The sequence below is a fragment of the Canis lupus genome, chromosome 15, assembly GCF_048164855.1.
Source record: "Canis lupus baileyi chromosome 15, mCanLup2.hap1, whole genome shotgun sequence".
NCBI classification, from domain to species: domain Eukaryota; kingdom Metazoa; phylum Chordata; class Mammalia; order Carnivora; family Canidae; genus Canis; species Canis lupus.
Genome location: NC_132852.1, coordinates 6,930,757 through 6,952,392, shown reverse-complemented (window position 1 = coordinate 6,952,392; position 21,636 = coordinate 6,930,757). Strand labels below are relative to the sequence as shown.

The window sequence follows — 21,636 nt, the reverse complement described above, 5'->3', positions numbered from 1 at the left end:
CTTTCCAAATAGGGCCACTATGACATATCCCACCCCACATGCCGTTACAATATGACAGATAGTCTTACCATTGGCTGAAGGGTTCCATTCCTCTCCACTTTGTTGAATGATTGTTTCTGTATCCCCAAAGAAGATGGCGTAAGTAAAGCTATGTGTTTTCCAAAGGCAGGCATAAAAAAAATCATGAAATCCTGCCTTGTTCTTTTAAGAATCTTGCTCTTGAAACACAGACATCATGCTGTGAGGAAGCCATATAGTAGCCCCTTATAGCTGCTCTAGTCTACAGACCAAGATCTAGCCTGTAGCCTGAATCAATCAACACACATATGAAGGAGCAAATCTTCATGTATGCCAGCATCCGCCTGTCTAATCATCCTCAGCATGCCAATCACCTCAGCTGACAACATGTGTAGCAAAAACAAGTTATGCTTGCCAATTGCTACTGAAATTACAGTTTCACTATCGAAGTATCTACTGATGGTTATTAAGCCTAGAGTAGGTCATATACATCAACAGACATTGGGAACATTATAATACATATGCAGTAGGCTTAAAGATCAATTTGACCATTTTAACAGAAATTTGGATGCTTTGGAAGATATTTCCTTTTTTAAGATTTTATTTATTTATTCATGAGAAACACACAGAGAGAAAGGCAGACACACAGGCAGAGGGAGAAGCAGGCTCCCTGCAGGGAGCTTGATGCGAGACTTGATCCCGATCCCGGGACTTTGGGATCACGCTCTGAGTCAAAGGCAGATGCTGAACTGCTGAGCCACCCAGGCATCCCATTTGGAAGATATTTCTACAAGAAAAATATGAAAGTGTAGGCTGAGTTGGAGTATTTGGAAAGAAATATTTTGTTTAGCATTTTAAAGATCTGTATAAAATTTTGAGAATAGAAATTTATAATAAGCTTGTAGAAATTTATGAAAATGTAAAATAAAATTCAGTTATTAAGTTCAGATAATACAAATGTTTTCAAAAAAGGAATCATGATGGTATTTTTGACTCATCATTAAGCATTATTATAATGATAATATTATTAACTGAGGATTTAACTTTAAAGAATCATATTTACTGGTAGAAAGATAGCAGTGGATTTTTTAAAACCATGTTTTTCTATTAAAGGATTTATTTAGTCATAAAAATTGATCAATCAAAAATGATATAAACATTTTTATATAGAATGATAACTGTAGATATCAATAGGATTGCCAACATTTTAAACTTCAGCACTAGTTTTTTATAAGATACACTTCTATTACTCTAATAAAAATTAACATAATATTTGAAAAAGTATGGACCATGGTGTTTAACAGTTTATTAGTGTATTAGAGTCAATATTAATTGAAATAAAGAAAATAGAATGTCCTCAAAGTCCTGTGTCCCTTTCTGTAAATAAATATGAATTTCCCAGGCATTAACTGAGATCTCAGCTATAATCACAAAATACAACTATAAATACCTATATCCTAGTCCTAAATTTATTTCCAATAATCATGATCAAATCTGAGTCTCCATTAAAGAAATCACTGAACCTAAATCATTTTTAGAGGCAAAAAGATGCTTATAGTATGTTTTAAGTAAGGTGTGAGCCATGTTTAATAGTCTTTTCTGAGATATTTTTCATGTTATCTTGCTATTCTGCACAAAATATTTAGTTTCCTGAACATTTTTGTCACACCACAAATTATGAAAGAATTAAACACTTGAAACAAAATATAGAACAGCTTAAAGTACTATTTTATTAGCTTGCTTTTGAAAAAGGCTAATGTATGGTACCTGGAAGTATGAGAGAAGATTGAGATTATCTGTAAAGAAAAAAGAATGAGCTATAAAGAGGGTACTGTGCACGCCATGACAGTGTAATACCTACCTGTACAATATTGAATTTCCATCAATTCATTTCATAATTGACTGCAAAGTTTATACATTTTCAGCAATTGAAAGTACTCTCAAAATGCCACAGAACATTTTCATGTAAGACTTTTAAAGGCTTCTGAAGACCCAACCAAGCAGTGAACATATATATATATATATATACCTGGGATTTTTCTCAATTATATAGAATGTACTTGGTCTTTGGAGTATGAACCACCAAGATAACGTGCAAGAAATCTTCATTTTAGGAGAACTTCCACGGAAGTTTTCCATGGGGCCTTTTTCCTCAGGTTATGTAGCCAAGTCAAGCTGCCTCTCAGATTATACCAGGTAAAAGCCACCAGTAAACAAGTCGGCCCTACCCAAGGAGGGGTCAAACTAAAGAATGTTTCAAAAATCATTATTTGACTCATTCCTCCTTATCTTGTCAAGAATTGACACCAGAATCTCCAGTCATCCCTGGAGCTAAGTATGGAGATTTTTTTTCCAAACTAGCAATAAATAATTCTACTTTATGCATAGTAGGGATTCAGTCAAAACTTTTTTAAGATTTTATTAATTTTTGAGAGAGAGAGAGACAGAGAGAGAGAGAGAGAGAGAGAGAGAATGAGCCAGGAAGAAGGACAGAAGGAGAGGCAAACTCCATGGGAGCCCAATGTGAGACTCAATCCCAGGACCGGAGACCTGAACCAAAGGGAGACGCTTAACTGACTGAGCCACCCAAGTGCCCTAGGTAATATTTTTTAAATGCCTGTAGCAGTGTAGAGTCCTACCAAACAGAAACCATAAGGCCCAGTAGGATGAAAACTATGCTCTGATGCAAACTATACTTAATTAAAAATATATATATATGCAAATTAAAACCGGAACCAATACATGCCCTTCTAATAATATGGGAATCTGTAGCAATAATTACCAATAAATGAGGAAAGCCAGTCTATTCATTCATTCAGCCTGTCAATTAACAAGTATTTGTTGAGGACCAGCTATTGCTCTACATGGCACTTCCCCTGCTACTTTATTAATTTTTAAAAAACATGTAAATGTGAACTTTATTGGACACTATGAGTCAATTAAAAATTCACATTATATTCAAATATCGGTTATTATGGTAAGGGGTATTATTATCATGGGGCTTACTGCATTTAAGATATTTCTAAAAGTCATAAAGAGAAGACTGACTTAATATCACAGAAGAACAGGATTTTGCATTAGCATTTTTTTTGTTTATTTCTTTACCATAAATGCATATATTCTCTAGCATTTGATTTTGACCTGACAATATGACTCTTGGTTTTTGGCAATGAATCTGTGCATTGTCAATTTTATTTTAATTGAAGATCTGAAATTATATCAATGGCCATAGACCCTGTGTAGACTTAATATCTCTGATCCCTAGTTCATCTTGATAATTTATTAGGTATTGTAACTCATAGAGATCAGCATAAAGGCAACACATTCAACTGTTCTCATAGGTTTTGTCTTTTGAGGGGATAATTATGCAAACCTCAGGAGGTTTTGAACAATAAAATCCTATGATTTTTGCAAGATTGTTATGGATGGAACCTGAGATGTATTTTCCAAGTATTGCAGATTTACATTAAATATTTTAAATATCTATCAAATATAAAAATATGCTTTTCTGCATTACTATTCTTCATAAAATGCTTGCTTGTATTGTTTTTAGGAAGAATATTTTGACTTCTCACTTATAGCCCTACTGCCAAATATGTATCACTTAATAGAGGAAGAAAATAAAAATACGAATTTAAACTGTCCTATGTTTTTCAGAAGACTATACTTTTATGGCCATTTAGAGCACTGTAACTACTTGTTTTTTGCTCTCCTTGCCAAATTCTTTCCCAAGCCACAAATGTCAGTTCCTACTCATCTGCTGCTCTGTTTCTTACTGACACCCTACAGATTGCTTGAGTTGTATTCCAGCTCAAATTGGATCATTTGAGTAAAAAAGGAATTTTAAAATCTGTTGCTTGTTTCTTTAACTTCTTTTACCTCCTTCCCATACAACTTTATACTATTGTAAATAGAAATTTCTATTTATAGATCCCAGGAAATCTTTAATTTAAAATAAGAATTGTATATGTCAAAGATTTTAAAATGCCAATCAATCATGTAGACATTTAAAGTAATGGACACAATAGTTCTATAAAAACAAAAAAAATACTTTTATTAAAATGAATTTTAATAGCATGATTTCGATTATTTTCAAGTAGTTTAAGATAAACTGTCTTTGGTAAAAGGAAATCTAAAAAAATTCTCAACACTTTAGAATACTTTAAATGATTGATGATCTTTTGCAATATTTTATGAACATCTAATTCTAACAAAAATTTAATGATTCGGGATCCCTGGGTGGCGCAGCGGTTTGGCGCCTGCCTTTGGCCCAGGGTGTGATCCTGGAGACCCGGGATCGAATCCCACGTTGGGCTCCCGGTGCATGGAGCCTGCTTCTCCCTCAGCCTGTGTCTCTGCTTCTCTCCCTCTCTCTCTCTCTCTCTCTGTGACTATCATAAATAAATAAAAATTTTTTAAAAAAGAAAATCTTAAAAAAATAAAAATTTAATGATTTGGAATCAACCACAGTCAGTCACTGACATCACTCAGTGGCATTCTAAAGTATGCAAGAATTTATTACCATTACCATATCTTCTATATATATGGTTTCCCATTTTTAGTAGCATTGTAGCTCAACGATATACAAGATCCAATATTTTCATGTTCACCCCAAGTCTTACTTTTAGGATTAAAAAACAAAAAAAATGTATAATTCATTCATATTTAGGCCAACTTTGAAATTTTACTCTACATATATATTACTTGAAAGCTTGTCTAATAGCTAATTTCAGTCTTCACTAGCAGAAATACAATATATGTCTAGAAGTATTTAAATAATTCTCAAACATAGTAATTCTGATTCCAGGTGTCCTCAGACCATGTTTTAGGAACATCATACAAAATATTAGGTGATTAATTACAGCATGAACTATTTACCACCCATAAGAATTTTTTTTTACTGGGCACCAGGGTGGCTCAGTGGTTGAGCATATGCCTTTGGCTCAGGTCATGATCCTGGGATCCTGGGATCGAGTTCCACATCAGGCTCCCTGGATGGAGCCTGCTTCTCCCGCTGCCTGTGTCTCTGCCTCTCTCTGGGTCTCCTATGAATAATTAAAATCTTTTTTTAATGTGCTATATCACTCACACAGAATTCTGGTAATTCAGTAGTAAGCATTCTAAATCATATGACTGGACTTGGTGGGTTCATCATTTTTTAGATAGAGAATAAATTCCTTAAGGATGTTAGATGTCTGGACAATCCAAAGCCCCTTTTGAAGTGTGATGCTATCCATAGTTTAGCAGCAGTTACAGAAAATGTTAACTTTTGGATTTATCTAAGAATGCATTTTTTTCTTCCTGTATGTTCTAAAGTATCTTATAAATTCTTTGTAGTATAACTGCAAAGCAGTGGTGATTCAAAACTGCAGATTGGAAGTAGCATTGCCATTAATTATAGGACAGCAGAAACAATTGAAGAAGGATGAATAGGAGTCTTTATTCAGAAAATATTTAGTGGCTGACATTGTAGTGGTATCAATATCTATAGTATGATGATAATATTAGGCAACTGAAAAGGAATGGGAAAGAAAGTTATTATATACCACTAAAGAAAAGAGTTGCATCATATTGCTTTATAAGTGCAAATTTAGTTTTACATATAAAAGAAGAAAATGGATGCTATCTTTACATATCTGAAAGGGTAATGTCTTATTCTTCATTTAGTCAGAGGTCTGCAGGAGTCCTGGGTAACTATAAGTATCTAGCATCATTTCTGTAAGATTTCATTTGAAAAATGAGGGATGTGCTTAATAATAATCCATTGGTTTAAAGAAGAAAGAGCTAACCTTTATGAACTAGATTCTCAATTTCTTGAGGTTATTGAACTATTTCTCCATATTAGCAAGCATGACTCAGAAATGTGGTTTAGAACTCTTGAATTATTTATTGAGAGTTTATTTTTTAATATTTTATTTATTTATTCATAGAGACACAGAGAGAGAGAGAGGCAGAGACACAGGCAGATGGAGAAGCAGGCTCCATGCAGGGAGCCTGATGTTGGACTCCATCCAGGTTCTCTAGGATCACGCCCTGGGCTAAAGGCAGTGCTAACCCACTGAGCCACCTGGGCTGCCCTTATTGAGAGTTTAAAAAAAGATTTTTAAAACTGCAAGAGATACATTCATAAGCAGTATAATTAAATATAGAGAGAAGAAAAAAAATATGTTCAAATGACCCAAAGGAAGGCAAGATAAAAAACAAAGGGACAACAAACAGAGGACACATTTAAAAAAATGACAGAGCTGTACCATCTCAGAAGTTATATTAAATATAAGTGATACTAATATACCTCCCCCCAAAAAGAAAGACTGATAGAGTGGATTAAAAAATAAGACCCAACTTTGTCCTCTTCAAAGATTTATTTGAGCGTAAGAGGGACAGAGAAAGAGAATCTCAAGCAGACTCCCTGCTGAACATGGAGTGAAGCTGGACTCTATTGCAGGACTCTGAGATCATGACCTGAGCCAAACACAAGGGTCAGGTGTACAACTGACTGAGCCATCCAGGCGCCCCCCAACTCTGTGCTCTTTATAAGAAATTCATATCAAAGTCAAATTAAATGACATAGGTACATGGAAAGTAAAAAAAAAAAGGCAAACCAAGAAACAGGCTCTTAACTATAGAAAGCAAACTGATGTTATCAGAAGGGAGGTGGGGGTGGGAGATAAGTTAAGAAAATAAAAACAAAACAAAAGGAAAACATACAGATGATAGTAAAGAAAATTACTAGAGACAAAGTGAGGATAAAAGGACCAATCAGGAAGATATAATGATTGAGATGTGTACATACCAAACAGTAGAGTTTCAATACAAATGAAGCTAAAAACTTTTAAGATCTACTCTCTTAGCAACTTTCCGATATGCATTACAGTATTAGTAACCTAGTTACGATATTGTACATTATATCGCCAGAATTCATTTATCTTATTAGTAGCAGTTTATATCTTCTGATCGCCTTTACCCATTCCCTCCAAGCGCCCTTGACTTTGGGAACCAACAATTTGCTTTACATTTCTATGAAAGATTTTTTTTTGAGATTCCACATATAAGTTAAATCACATATAAGTGTCCTTTCTCAACAACCTGACTTATTTCATGTATTATAATGGCTCTCAAGTTCATCCATGTTATCATGATATATTACATTTTCTTTATCCATTTATTCACTGATGGGCACTTAGATTGTTTCCATGTCTTGGTTATTTAAATAATGCTACAGGATACATAGTGCTGTAGATATCTCCTTGACATAGTGACTTTGTGTCCTTTGGATATATACCAAGAAATGGAATTGCTGTGTTATATGGTAGTCCTATTTTTAACTTTTTGAGGAACCTCCCTACTGTTTTCCATAGTGGCTGCACCAGTTCACATTCCCACCAACAGTGCATACGGGTTCCATTTCATTTATCCTTGTCAATACATTATGTCTTATATTTTTGATGTAGGTCATTCTAATAGTACGAGATCACATCTCATTGTGGTTTTGTTTTGCAGCTCTCTGATAATTAAGTGGTATTGAGCACTTTTCCTATACTTGTTAATTGTCTATGACCCTTCTTTGGAAAAAATGTTTATTCAATTCCTCTGACCATTTTTGAATCATTGTTGTTGTTGTTGTCATTGAGTTATATGAGCTCTTTCTCTCCTTAGGATAGTAACCACATATCACATACGTCATTAATAAATATTTTCTTCCACTCCATAGGTTACTATTTCTTGTTTTTGATGGTTTCTTTTGCTGTGCGGATTTTTAGTTTGGTGTAGTTCCACTTGTTTATTTTTGGTTTTCTTGTCTTTGCTTTTGGTATCAACTCTAAAAATGCATTTATTTTTGTTATTTAAGTTGTTTTCTACTACTTGTACTCTCTTGATAGTAATGGATTTCATAATACTTCCTAAATTTCAAATCAATGATTGCTATATCGAGATGTAATACAAAATCAATTATGGATGATATAACAATTAGATAAAATAGCTAGATAAAATGTTGTTGTGCTTCCCTGTGTCACGTAATTACTGTGATATGTATTAGAAAGAATAAAATACTATAATGTCAACAATAAATGTGCATGTATTTTTGAAAACCTATTGATAAATACAAAAAACTACAAACCTGCAAGAGCAGATAAAGATTGTTATGCATATGAAGGGTTTATTCTTTGAAAAACTGCTTAGTAAAGATACCACAATATAATCTGTGCATTCTCCTCCTTTATGAGACTCTTTCACACATCACATTGGAATGGATTATACTGACAACAAGGCTAAGCAATACAGTGTCTGTTTCTGTTACCACAACAACAGTAGTCTTTACATGGCATGGTTTTCATTCTGTGTTCCTGTTAATCTTTCTTTCTTTCTTTATTCATTTTTAAAGACATTGATAGAAGGCACATAATCTTTGTATACAGTAAACATTACAATTTGAATAACTATGCTGAGGTGGAATTTTACATGACAGTAGGGAATTCACATGAGAGCAATTGAAACACATCACTTTATTATACTTAGGAGTGTAACACTTAATTTTTATTTTATCACTGGATGTCAGGTACCTAGCCTGATTCTGTTTCCAAGTCTGTAATTTTGGAACTCTTTAAAATATTTTTGTTGGCTTATTTTAACAAAAACTTTATTCAAAACTGCAATGAAGTTTTATTAATATTAGAATTACCTCAAATTTTGAATATCTTAGATAATTATTGTGTTTAGTGACTTCATAAAAAGAAAATGACTGAAGTTCTTTTTGTCTGGCCATTGTAATATTTCATGAAAGTATTTTTCATGTTATAATATCTGGTATGCATATTATAGCTCTATGTACACATATATAACTATATCTCTATGTGCATATATTTTTCTGTCATTGTTTTTATTACTAAATGTGTTAAACTTAAAATGAAAATTAAAATAGGGATCCCTGGGTGGCGCAGCGGTTTAGCGCCTGTCTTTGGCCCAGGGTGCGATCCTGGAGACCCGGGATCAAATCCCACATCGAGCTCCCGGTGCATGGAGTCTGCTTCTCCCTCTGCCTGTGTCTCTGCCTCTCTGTCTCTCTCTCTCTCTCTGTGACTATCATAAATAAATAAAAATTAAAAAAAATAAAGTATTAAAAAAAGAAAATTAAAATATAACTCTTTTAGCTTTGTATTTATTGCATTTTAATTATATCTCATGTGTCAGGGAGATGGTACTATTGCTGCTTCTTTTAATGTATGAAAAATATGACCAGAAAAATATTTGAGAAACACATGAGAAAGAGTCGGTAGTACTTTTCATATTTCATAATGAAAAAAGAAATATTTCTTTCTTTAATTCCGTATCATCAGGCAGGATTACTGCCTTGATTTTTATCAAGTTTTATGAAAGTTCACAGGTGTGAAAGTCATACTCTTCTATAATTTAATCTATCATAGTTCCCAGACAAGCTGAAAATGAGAAGAGTAGTTGTAAGTTAAATTTAGACGACTAATTTTTTTTGTAAATTTAAGTTAGAAATTTAATTGATAAGAATGATAGTGAGGTATTTTAGAAGCCCTACTTTGTGGAAGTGTAAGATACAGATAAAACGAAACATATATGTGAAGACTAATGTCAGGAATGATAAAACAAGAAAGCATAGGAAGTAAGAGAGAAAGTTTGGAGAAGATCAAAACAAAGTTAAAATTGTAATACTTAGACCCTGATATATAGTCTTAACAGGAGTCTAATTTAATGCTGAGTGATTCTGAACTATTGAATTAAACTGAGATAAAATTCTTTAAATCACATCATTCACCTTCTGAATATAATACAGTGAATTAGTGTCGCCTTATACATTATTCTTTGCTCGTCTCAGCCAACAGTAAAATTCTTCACCAGCACTGCTTCAATATACCTTTTACAAATATCTCTGCAACTCAAAAAAAAAATATCTCTGCAACTCTTTCATATTCCTTTGCCTAGCCTTGGCACTAATACTTCTGATAAACTTCATTTCTGCCCTATTGTAATAACAGTAGGTGTAGAGCTTATTTTAATGTCAGTTTTGGGAAAGATATGCATAAAGCATAAATTTTTCTTATAGTCACATTGAATTTCAAGCCTTAAAAAAATCTTGCTTGTCCTATGAATGAAAATGTTGAATAGAAAAAGTAGTTTTTTTCTTTCCATTTATTTCAATTCTAAACAATTAATTGGTTATTTTAGTAAAACTATAATTTTTTCCATTACCCAATTAACTTTTCCCTCTATTCATGCAATAAAAAAAAGTCAACACATTCACAATTCATTTTTGATATTCCCAAACAGAGCCAACATCCTTAGAGTAAGATCATAGTTTCCAGGATGTCTACCTACTTACAAGAGTATAAGAAAGACATTCACACAAACGACTGAAGCCAAATTTTCTTATGGTTTCTTTTCCTTTTATTAGGGGATAAAAAGTTCAACATCAGAAAAACATCCTATTTCCTGAAGGTGCTCAATTCCATCAATAGGAGTTAAGAGAAGACCTATGACATATGTGCAACTTGCCCCTTCCTAACAGAGTAGAATAACCCCCTTCATCCTTGCTAGACATACATATCCCAACTAGGACATTGAGCATCAGCATCACAGATCAAAAAAGCAACAATGTGATTGAAATAAGAACCTACCTTCCCCAGCCCACATGTTTCTTTAAACAGAGATTAAGAGAAATCTTAGATACCCATTCTTCTCTCCATCCTTTCACCCTGTTTCTCCATAATTCTATGCAACAAGCCCACCAGGATGATTGGGAATTAAATTTCTTCCATATCAGTGACAATAGGAATCACAGGTCAATCTTAACTCCAAGACTCTAAGTTTTATACGTTTTTCGGGTTTCTATCAGTTTCTCTTCCCTATTACTCCCCCACACTCTTGAAGACTCTTCAGTGTTCCCTTATAATTGGAAGTTGCCCAGATCCTCAATGTCTTCTTTGAACATTCTTCTCAACATTTTGCTCTGTTGTGAATTTGGCCTTCCCCGAAAGTTAGTGTTTTCCTTGAAGTTCACTCAAGTGGTGGCTCATTGTTGTTTGTTTCTTTTCTGAATCAGAGAACACTAGTAGGATAAATGCTAATAATGACACCTGGGCACATAATTTTCAAACTACCCGGAAAATAAAGCAAAAGATAAACTCCTGAAAGAAACCAGAAGTTGAGGAAAAACACTTTACCGATAGAAAAACAGCACTTAGAATTGCATCCTACTTCTAAGAAACTATGCAAGCAAGAAAAAAGTGAACTACATATTTAAAACATTGAGAGAAAAATAACATCAACATAGAATTTTGTACCCTACAAAATTATGCTTCAAAAGTGAAGGAGAAATAAAGGCTATTTTAGACAAATAAAATTGAGGGAATTAGTTGCCAGTAGATGTGTACAAAACTTTGAGAGTTTCTTTAGAGTGAATAGAAATGATACACATTGGAAACTAATTTCCACATAAAGAGAGAGCATTAACGAAGTAAGGGAAGGCAAAATTTAAACTGTTCCTATTGTTAATTGATCTAACCGAGAACAATTTGTTCAAAATGATACCAACAATGAATTTGATTATACATACTTATATATATATATATATGTATATATATACATATATATATATAATGAATATATACATGCTTGTGGATGCCCATATACAAGTAAATTGAAAGACACAAGACAAGAGAAAACAGGAGGGGACTAGGATTGTGGTGTTATTATAAAGTACTCACAGTATCTGTTAAATGACATACCGTTGTTTGAAAGTGGTCATGGATTAGTTGTAAATGTATATTGCAAACTACAGGGCAACTAGGAGAAAAAATGTTAAAAACAAACAAATCAAGTATTGATATGCTATAAAAAAAGGAGAAAAATGTAACTGTAACTGTCCAGTTAAAACCACAAAACACAGAAAAAGAGTGGAAGACAAAAATAAGAACAGGGCAAAAATAATAACACTAAAAAACAATAACAGAAACAAATGTGTATATATAGAGAGATAGATATATGCTTGATCCTCCTTTAATTTTGAATGCAGCCACTTTTTTTCCCTTCCTCTCTTATGATCTCACAGGATGAAAATTCCCTTAACTGACTTGATGGCTTTTCAGTTTCCAATGGAGTAGAAAAATATTTGCCACTCTGCAGAATAATTGCTATTTAGAGAGATGCACAGTGAAACTTTATGGACAGAGAAAGGTGTAAAGGTTCAGAGGTGTTTTTTAAAAAGAAGCAACATTTAGACTGACATTTAAGGTTGTGAAAGAATCTAATAAACTGGTTGGTGAGTTCAGGCCATCTAAGAATAACAAGATTGAGGATATTATATTTATCAGCATTCTTTAGAGTGGGGAGCCACTCATTTAAAAAAGGCAGCAATTTGTTCAGTACTTGGCCTACACTCAGTATATACTGCTGGAACCCAGACTTTAGAGAAATTTGTTGAAATTCTCTGTACAACAAAAAGGATAAATTTGATCCATTCAGTAAGAAAGGATGAAAAGCTGAGGACTGTTTGAAGGAGGGCAGAGGAGATCCAAAAAATGCAAGAAAAGAAAAGATAGAAAACCAAGAGCATCATGGATGAAAAAGTTTCTTGAGGAAAGAATATTTTTGCTATGTGATGCCTGAGATACATACACTCTTCTTCAACTTTATCAAATTTAATAAAGTACATATTGCTTACCAGTGCTTCTTATTGTAGGAAAATTTTAAGATGGATTGAACTCAGAGAGAGGAAGAGCTTATATTCACATCTTTGCGAATGCATGGCATGTCAGGTGAAAAGCTGGAGGAAAAATATTTCAGTTGGTATCAGGGTTAACTGAGATCTGTCATTTTAGAAATTACTCTTTTTTTAAAAATTGAGCTTTATTTATGAAAATAAAAATTGTAACTTAACAGATGCCTTATAAATTAAATTAGCTAATTCTGTAGGATATTTCTCGCCTTATAAATTTCTTTTTTCATATACTATAGACCTAATGCTTTGTGGAACCTGCTTTGGGAAAAGATGGCTTCACTACCAAAAATGAACGTCAACAAAAAGAAAAATATCTGAATACAAATGAAATCTGTAACTATTTATGGAAAATATTTTCTATTAACCAACCAAGTAGAAATAGCTAGAACAAAAGGAAAGATTTTATTTACAGTGTTTTCATTCCTTAAAATAAGGGCCCGTGAATGGCTTTTTGTCCTTTCCTTTTTTAAGTCAGTATTATTAGTCAGAATAGGCTGGGTTAATGCAATAATAAATAAACCCTGAAGACCTTAGTGCTTAAGCCAAGAACAACTTTGTGTGTATGTATTTCATACCTTGATGATTTGAGAAAAAATATGTAATGTTATAGATAAGTAGGGAGATAGATGAGAGTTGAGTGACTCTCCTTTATAGCATGATACTCTTTAAAATTTCGGCTGTTTGGATGTTCTAATTCTATCATCTATTAACTACTCAGATGAGAGAATTTGGAAAAAATATTTATAAACAATAAAACTATCTATGATGGGAGAGTTTGGCTCTTATCTCACAGAGTCAAAGAATGAATCTTGCAGACAAAGGAGAGTGAGTAAAGGAATAAAAGTTTAGTAAACACAGAGAAAGTTCTCAGAAGTGAGAGATGTCCCTACTGGGTTGCCACTGCGGGCTTGTAGGGTTGGTCTTTTACTGGAAGCCAACCAGGGAACTTAAATCTTTTAACATTGTCTACTGATATCACCACTGAGTAAGGACTAGTGATAACGTCTTTGATGCCTTACTTCTTCTTTGGGGTCTGGTTATCCTTTGTTGGTCACAGATGACTGTCATAAAAAGATACCTTCCTCACCCACATCTAGGGCAGGGTGGTCTGGCTTGTTCCTTTATCTCTGGTTTCCTTATACCTCAGCATTTTGGGGATTTTTGTGAGCCTACTTCCATGGCCCCCTACCTAGCCCTGCCTAGCCCCATTTGTCCTTAACTCATATAGTTGCCTTGGCTCAAAAGTAGCAAATAGGTTGGCTAAATGTCCACTGTCAAGAGTAATTAAGGGACCTCATTTAAACACAGGAACAAGGAAATGTAAACAGGTTTTTTTGGTAAGACTAACACTCTTCTGCCAATGTATTTTTTTTCCTATAAGTTTGGGGAAAGAAATCTACTTTTGGTTACATTTTAGGTGGTTATGAAATAATCATTTTATTACTAGTTTGAACATTGAAAAATACTGCCTCTTACCATACTTTAGCACTAAATTTTATTGATCAGATTTTCATATTTATGAATAATTCACTATATGAGATAAAGGAATTGTAAAGGAAGAGTCATGAGTGAAGGAAACTGTCACCTACCTGACATGTAAAAATGGAAAATGTGGCATATTGAAATTATGACTAATAATAGGAAAAATCACATTTCTTAGAATATTGGTAAGGTTGCAAATACACACACATAGGAGCATTTCATCATTATAATAAGATATAAAGAAAGTTTGAAACTAATTTGAGATTGATAATTGCTACATCTTATTTGTATAATTGAAATTTAAATCAGTAAGTATTTTTTGAGCATTTATGTTGTTCAAAGCACTGTACTAAACACTGGGAATTAAAAATATCAAACTGCTGACATATTCTCCAAATACAGAAATTTACATTCTACTGAGGGACACAAATAAATATGGTCTCTACAAAAAAAAAAAAAAAAAAAAAAAAAAAAAAAAAAGCAGATAAATGATTGTCCTATTAAATGTGTGGCTTTCAATGGGAAATTTGGAGGTAGAGATTATTTCTGACCCAAGGCGTTGAGAATTTTCCTGGGAAGAGGTTCTCATTGAGTAAAGGTCAGATCATGGTTAAGCAAACAAGGACATGAAGATATTATCTGTAAGAATATCCATGGACAAATACACAAGAAAAGGACTTTTCAGGAGATGTTCTGGGGGAAGAAATGCTTTATTTGGCTGCAGCACATAATAGGATAGAATAATAATATTAGCAATATGTATTATTAGTGGTAGATAATCCTTTTAATACTTGCTTTGTGATAGATACGATTAACACTTTACATATATTAATTCTTATACAATTGTGTAAAGTAGGTTATATTATTATTCTCATTTTCAGAGGACAAGTGAGATTAAGTAACTTTATAAGTGTATACATCTAGTGAGTTATAGACCTGAAATTCAAAGCCAGATCTGGCTGGTGAGTCAAAAAAAATGTAAAAGTGAATTTAGTATTGGATAAAGTGCTTTGATTATTGGGCAAGATACTTTTAACTTCATTGAGCACATGTTGGTCTGTATTTGAGTCAGATGGTGAGATCTGCTTTCTATTAGAACAAAATTAAGAGCAGCCTATAAGGTACATTGAAATAGGAAAAAACAAAATGGTTAGTAACAGCTTCTGGGCCTGAATTTTTGTTGGTGTGATTTAGGAAAGTGCTAATGAAGTGAAAAACATGATTTTGTGAAACAGACTCAAAAATGACTTGTGGGGGAGAAGATACTGCTAATTAGAAGAAAATAAATGAAATAAAGCATGTATCAAACACAGATCAGAGTGGAAATTGTAGTAATTTTACAACCCTAATTAGGAAGTGAGAATTTGAGGCACACGGATGGCTCAGTCAGGCATCTGACTCTTGGTTTCAGCTCAGGTTATGATATTAGAGTCATGAGATTAGGCCTCACGTTGGGCTGTACACTGAGTGAGGTGTGAGATTCTCTCTCTCTCTTCCTCTGGACTTCTTGCTTGTGCTCTCTCTCTCAAATAAATAAATAGATTTATTTTAGAAAGAGAGAGAGAGAGCATGAGTAGGAGGAGGGGCAGAAGAAGAAGCAAACTCTGTACTGAGCAAGGAGCCTGGCATGGGCTGGATCCCAGGACCCTGGGATCATGACCTGAGCTGAAGGCAGACACTTAACTGAGCTACCCTGGTGCCCCATAAATAAATAATTCCTTTAAAATTTATAATTAATTTATATAGGTATGTAGTACTATCCAAGAAAGGAAGGAAGCCTAAAAGGATAGGTCTGTTACTGTGAGCCACTGAAATTCAAAGGCAGTTCATGACCATAGCAAAACTTAGTAGAAAATTATGATGATGAAATGAATTATGAATTTCCATAACTATGAGATAAGAGAGATTGCTTTCTAGAATAATCAGTCTACAGAACTAAACAGTAGTGCAGAAGGTTTCCATTTCACTAGAGCAGGGCCAACACTTGACACCAACGAGCTTCCCAATTTGTCCCAAACTAACAGGAGGAGAATAATACTTAATTATTGTTTTATTGTTAATGTTCCTGATGACCAATGATGTTGAGTATCTCATCACACATTTACTACATTTAATTTTTTTTCTCTGTAAATTATATCATTTTAGGTAGGGAAGCAGTATTATTATTTTTTTTTCAAATGGTTTGACAGTTTTTCCCTCTTTTACTAGACTATCTTTTCTCTCTTTCTTTATGGTACCTAATTCCATAGTTGATTCTATCTCTGAATTTTCCCATTTTGCAGATGGGTCAGATTGTCTGTTCTTGTGAAAATTCCACACTATTTTTATTACTATGACTATAATAATGTCTTCATAACACCCAGGGAAAGACTTTCCCCCATTCTTTGTTTTTACAGCCTGATTCACCTTCAAGATCTTTAGTATAAGATATCCTATAACATACACATGTTTATAAATGTTATAAATACATAAATTTATAAATACATAAATATTATAAGGTTCAGCAATTTGCCTAAGAAGGTTTCTGGATTTTTATTAATATTGAATTTGTTTTGTAGCTTGGAATCTTGACCTTGTATAATATTATCTGAATGCCACGAAGCATAAATGACAAACATCTTTGCTGTAGCCACTTTCTCCAGACATCCCAGCTATTTAGTTCCTCTTTTGGTTTGCTGTTAATCATTAATAATATCTTAGCTCTTGTTCCTTTTACTAGTTGACCATTAGAAAAAAATGCTTTTATAGGTTGATCGTTTTATTTACAATATTGGGAATTTTTCTTATAGCTATTGTTTTGGCTTATTGTTTCTGTTGTCTCCCACCCGTCCATCCCCCAAACTCCAGGCTAAGGACAATGTCCTTTAACTATCGATGCTTTCATTTTGGGATAATGACAATAATCCCTCCCTTCAAATCCACTTACCTCTATTGCACAAGTGGCTAGGTGTCATGCTAGATATCAGGAATTGTATCTCTAAGTAAGAAAAGGAGAATAGGCATTTGATGACAAGAATATTGGTATTGTCCACTTGAAATAATTTTGCTTTTTTATTTTTCTAATTTACTTTTTAATCACCTAGCAAAGACATTTCTTAATAAATTCTTTTTGAGAGATTTATATCTTGAATAAAGAGTTGGTTCCAAAAGTCCCTGCAATATTATTAATTTTTTGCTATATTGAAGGAAGAATCTAGAGCTAAGTGTTTATTTGAAAATTTAAGTTTTAGTGTTTAATCGAACAATAATAGAATTGCTAAAAATTAATGCTGCTTTTCATGCACATTGTCTATTAAACTGTAATTTCTAACAGGTAAAATATAGTGATCTTTTAGCCCATAATGCTATTAGGCATTGAAAACAATAATTATTTGCCAAAACATAGTATAGTGGAGGGTCTCCATGAATTCACATTTGTAGATTTGGTATTAAAGATTAAAGTAATGCAGAATGTTAAAAAAAAATGTGTGATTAGAAAACATCAAATGAAGCCAATATGTGACTGCAAAGCTATTTTGCCAATCCTGTGTACTCTCAGTCATTTAGCAAATGATGATGGTACATTTTATATAACATTTATGAATGCCTGCAGGCAACATTAAGACAATTCTTCAATTAGCTTAACGGACATATTCTAGAGGAAACAAAAAACTGTTAGTTATTTTTTATATGATTTAGCAGGAGTAAAAGCCACAGCAGAATTGGGAAAAGAAAACATTGATGGCAAGCTACAGATGTTATTTCAAGGACAATATTGGAATGGTTATTTCAAAGGGTATCATCCTGTTAAGAGCTGAACTCTGAGTTCTTCTACTTCCCTAAGATCACTTTGAAATGGAAATGATAAGAACCTTTAATGTCTTGCCCAAATAGGAAGGTGCGCAGAAATCAGAGCTATGCTTGGCAAGAGATAAGAGGCATTGCAAATAAAGCTGGGATGAGCAAGTATAACATGCATAGTCCCAACAGAATAATCAGAAGATAGAATGGCCCAAGACTGCAAGTGGAGATATAGGAGTAGTTAGAGATACCTTCTTTATGTGTTATCTTCTAATAGTGACTATATAAATATTTATTCTGTGAGTAGGGATATTGTGGCAAACCTGGATCAAAATTGATATGCACGTTATTTCCCTCTAGAAATATCCCCAAAGATTTTCTACATGATGTTGTTTCCTCTATTAAAGCTGAAGTAGAAATTATTTTAATCTCATACAGTCTTGGTTATATCATGTATTAACCTATCTGTGTAGGAAAAAAAAATGTAAGATGAAACTGTGGAAGGCTACATTCAGATTTTATGTTAACCGTAAGTGCCAGAAATAAAGAACACAATATACTTAAAGTTGCACTCAGGAAAATTTCATAGATATGGCTAATAGAGTTACGGCACTGAGTGTATCATCCTGAACTCATTCTGTACAAACACTGAACTCCAGAAGAACTTGACCTATTTTTTTTCTGTTTACCAGAGAGCTTGTACAGGGAACTTCCTACAATATCGATACTTATTATCTTTCTTTTATTGTTATCTAGAGGGAGCACTTTTTTAAAAAGTAAATGGAGTCGCCCCTGTGTATCAATAAGGAAACTTATAGCTCAGCATTGGACAGCTGAGACCAGCAGGGTGCTCCTGCTGAATACAGATTCATCGATTTTTCTCTTTCTCAGAAAGTTACTACTCCATTTACTCTGTCAAAACCCTTGCTTCCAGGCGATGTAGGAACATGCTGGATGTGAAGTAAAATCACACTGCTATATAGGTGTCTGTGATTGTTGCTTATTTAGACAAGTTTCAGAAGGCAAATAATCTAGTGTTCACTTACATTATAGAAATAAATAAACCAAAAACCCCTTATAGATAAATTAATTCATCTAAGTTTATAAGAATACTATGTAACGTAACCCATAATAACTGTCTTCTATGTGTAAGTTTTTCCTTTCCAACATATAAATACATATTTAGTAATGACTATTTCTTCTGAAATACAACCTTTTAAAAAAATTCCTACTGAGAGAATAAGTGATTTTTAACACCTGCCATCTAACAACATTTTTAGAATAATTTTTAACACTATTTTACCTTACTAAACCAGCTTATTTAAATTAAGATCTTAGTTTGAAAACTGGAGCTTAGTTTATCACTCAAAATTCTGTTTGATTATTTTTTAAATCTACATTTTCCATTTTATAAGAATATAAGCTTGAATGTGAATAAGTAAATGCTTATAATAAACTTATATAACTTAAATTTTAGAAAAGAGGTATGTCTATTGCATAACTGTAAATCAACATTTCTTTGCTTTTAAGTCATTGCAATAATTCTAACTGAATTTTAGGGTACATCATCAAAGATATATTTTTAAAACTCCAGCTATAATTTTTTCCCTTATATGAAAAATATCTTCAAATAATCATGGTTTAAAATTTTGAACAAAAATTTTGAAATCTGGGATCCCTGGGTGGCGCAGCAGTTTGGCGCCTGCCTTTGGCCCAGGGCACGATCCTGGAGACCCGGGATCGAATCCCACGTCGGGCTCCCAGTGCATGAAGCCTGCTTCTCCCTCTGCCTATGTCTCTGCCTCTCTTTCTCTCTCTCTCTCTTTCTCTCTCTCTCTGTGACTATCATAAATAAATAAAAATTAAAAAAATTTTTTGAAATCTTACTGATTATCAGATATAAGCCTGAGAGTATTATTTTTTCTGAGAGTATAAAATTAAGAACACTAGAGTAACTGATAATCTATGCACTTTAGGGAATGTGAAGCAAAGCTTTCAGAGAGATCCCAGATAAATATATCAATAAATTCATTACAAATATTGCCAGATATTTTTCTTTGTTTTTATTTTTGTTTTTAATAGCACAGACAACTTTTTCTCCTAACTTTACTGATTATTGTGACAAATAGCCTTCTTTGCCATGATCTTGCCAACCTCAACCAAGGTTTATACTGCCACCTAAATTTAGAAATGACATCTTTTATTTTTCTCTCTGTGGCAAAGCTCTGTTAGTCTGAAATTTCATCAAAGGTATAAAGTAGCATGTCATCTTTGACAACGACTGGGTACAGCAGGGATATTGAATTAAGGCATCATAAAATGTTTAGGGAGGCATGATAAAGTTGTTAGGTAGTTGTTCTATTGGCATAACAGAAACTCTCATAAATTACAGAGTTGTGATATAGATAAGGAAAATATAATGCAAATGGTTAATTAGATAAGGACCATTAAAATTGTAAAAAGAGCCTGTTACAGCTATATTTATATTTATACTCCATATCCATTATCTTTTTAACATAATTGGTAATGAAATATTGAAACTACATTCCTCAAATCACTGGATTTCAGTACTCTTACCTAATAGGTCATAATATAAATGAAATAAATAAGTGAAATGAATATTACTCTTAAAGTGTGTGTGTGTATACACTCTACATTTGACTGTAACAATCAATATTTTCAAGCCTTCAAATATATAGCAACTCTACTCATTTAATCTGGACTTTGATTTCTCTCTAAAAATTTATACACGAAGTTTTTAAGGATTAAATTAAATCTTTCTAGCCATTTAAATATAGTGTGCTTAAAGAAAAAAAATGAAGACAGTGTGGTGAGTTATTACTACAAGAAAGACTTTGAGGACCTAGAAAGTATAGTCTTCTTCCAAGTCAGACTTTTAAGAAACTTTTATTAGTGTTCATTCTGAGGAAGTGACAATTTATCTTGATTGTCATTTTCTATTCATAAGGGGGGAGGCAGTTTGGTTAACATGCATATGGCTGAATGGTTATAAGAACAAATTGAGTCACATTTTCCTTAGACACTTTTGTAAGTTATTTTGTACTATGAGGTCAGTAGTATCATAGTTTCTCAGGGATATGATCTTGACAGAAAAAAAGCAACTGTTCAGTTTCATTAAAAACACAAGAAAGTAACGATATACTTAGAAAGCATCATTGAAATACTCCATTTATTTCTCTCTAATGCAATTCAGGTGTTCTTCTGCATGTTCTAGGACAGTGCTTCTCAAACGGTAATGTGAAAACAAATCACCTGGGTATCTTATTAAAATGCAGATCTTATTCAGTACAGCTGGGTTAGATCCCAAGGCTGGATGTCTAGCAAATTCTGAGGTAATATTAATTCTGTTGTTTCCTCGAAATACGTTTTTTTTTATGACAGTCACACACAAACACACAGAGAGAGAGAGAGAGGCAGAGACACAGGCAGAGGGAGAAGCAGGCAGAGGGAGAAGCAGGCTCCATGCACCGGGAGCCCGATATGGGATTCGATCCCGGGTCTCCAGGATTGCGCCCTGGGCCAAAGGCAGGCGCCAAACCGCTGCGCCACCCAGGGATCCCCGAAATACGTTTTGGTAGCTTCTAGGTAAT

The 21,636-nt window shown here is 33.4% G+C and overlaps 2 long non-coding RNA genes across 3 annotated transcripts in view; one reads left to right on the top strand and one right to left on the bottom strand.

Annotated features, from left to right (window-relative positions):
• The window catches only part of LOC140604593 (uncharacterized), a 96,403-nt gene extending 83,088 nt beyond the window's left edge, over positions 1 to 13,315 (top strand). The window contains exon 3 of the long non-coding RNA XR_012007411.1: positions 13,000 to 13,315. This is a non-coding gene — a long non-coding RNA (uncharacterized lncRNA). The remainder of the gene's footprint in view (positions 1 to 12,999) is intronic.
• Positions 641 to 19,433, bottom strand: LOC140604595 (uncharacterized). 2 transcript variants are annotated; one of them, XR_012007412.1, is made up of 3 exons: positions 17,172 to 19,433; positions 1,786 to 1,814; positions 641 to 805 (listed from the first exon to the last, which is right to left on the bottom strand). It is a non-coding gene; the product is annotated as an uncharacterized lncRNA (long non-coding RNA). The 2 variants fall into 2 exon arrangements; XR_012007413.1 differs by lacking the exon at positions 17,172 to 19,433 and adding an exon at positions 12,707 to 14,238.
• Between the last annotated feature and the right edge of the window lie 2,203 nt (positions 19,434 to 21,636).